Consider the following 1,442-nt stretch of genomic DNA (forward strand, 5'->3'; position numbering starts at 1 on the left):
CTCTAAGTACAAGATCAATAGAGACTGGAGTCTACCATACCACACAGGACCCCAGGTGCAGACTGTGCAAAGATGCCCCCGAGACAATCCAGCACATAACAGCCGGGTGCAAGATGCTAGCAGGCAGGGTATACATGGAATGCCATAACCAAGTGGCTGGCATAGTGTACAGAAACATCTGTGCCAAGTACACGCTGGAAGTCCCAAAGAAGGAATACAAGACCACCCCAAAGTGGGGGGCGAGTGGGAAAATTTTTTATATCCAGGCCTGTTATTGGGGCTTGGTACCCAATCTCCAATTGTGTGGGTGATGATGATATCTCCCCCCTGACCTCTCATCCTGGCTCCCCCTTGCTGGAGAATTTGTGTTGTACCTCGTCAATCTCTAGTTGTGATAGCAGGTGCTTCTTGCGGATGTTATAGCACTGAGCTACTAGTTGTTTTGATGTTAGTCTAGATGTTGGGTTTCAAAGTATCCTCCGTATGTAACCCCTTTCGCTGGGGTTACTTGTATAGTAGCATTCCAATAGTTTCCAATAGCTTGATTCAAGGGCTGCTGACCTGAGACTGAAGATCATGAGTGAGATGGACACCTGGAACTCCCGTGGCCGGTTACCAAGACTAAGTGAAGTGCCTTCTGAAAGTCTACTAGATGATGTGAATGCAGCACTAAGAACAATCCCTACTACGCTCATCACTGAGACCAACAAGTTCATATACACCACAGCAACCGTGATCCTTGAGATGCTTGGCTATAAGTTCAACAAAGGCCATAAGGAGCAGTATCCTCCATGGAGAAGGAGGTTGGAAACCAAGATCAAGGCAGCAAGGAAAAACTTAGCCAGCTATCAGAATTGCAGAAAGGTGTGATGAAGAAAGGGGTACCTAAGAAATACAACTCACTGTCCATACCTGAGGCCTTAGAGACTGCCAAACAAAGGCTCACAGCCCTGGCCACATCGCTGAAGAGGTACACCAGAGAAATTGAAGCCAGGGGAGTAAACCGAATGTTCTCCACTGAGCCATCCAAGGTGTACTCTCAGTGGCAGGGTAATAACATGAGAGCAGACCCACCAAGGCTGGAGACTGAACAGTTCTGGAAGAGCATATGGGAGAAGGAGGCATCACACAACAACAATGCCCAGTGGCTGGTGGACCTAAGAGCAGACCACAGCAACCTCCCTGCACAAGACTCAGCAATCAACACAATGGCAGACATTCAAGAGAGGGTCTCAATTATGAAGAGCTGGACAGCACCAGGCCCTGACATGATCCACGCCTATTGGTTAAAGAAGCTAACTTCACTCCATGAGTGCCTGCCGGGACAAATGAACCAGCTACAAATGGATGGAACCCACCCTGAGTGGTTAACTGAAGGCTGGACAGTCCTGATCCTAAAGAACCCTCAGAAGGGAGCAGTACCATCCAACTACCGCCCAATA

General features: G+C 48.5%; 1 protein-coding gene across 5 annotated transcripts in view; it reads right to left on the reverse strand.

Annotated features, from left to right (window-relative positions):
• LOC109951523 (potassium voltage-gated channel subfamily H member 7-like) overlaps nt 1–1,442 on the reverse strand; it is a 170,261-nt gene that overhangs the window by 132,539 nt on the left and 36,280 nt on the right. The gene's annotated exons all lie outside the window — the stretch shown is intronic.

Source organism: Monopterus albus, unplaced genomic scaffold (assembly GCF_001952655.1).
Source record: "Monopterus albus unplaced genomic scaffold, M_albus_1.0 scaffold394.1, whole genome shotgun sequence".
Lineage (NCBI taxonomy): Eukaryota > Metazoa > Chordata > Actinopteri > Synbranchiformes > Synbranchidae > Monopterus > Monopterus albus.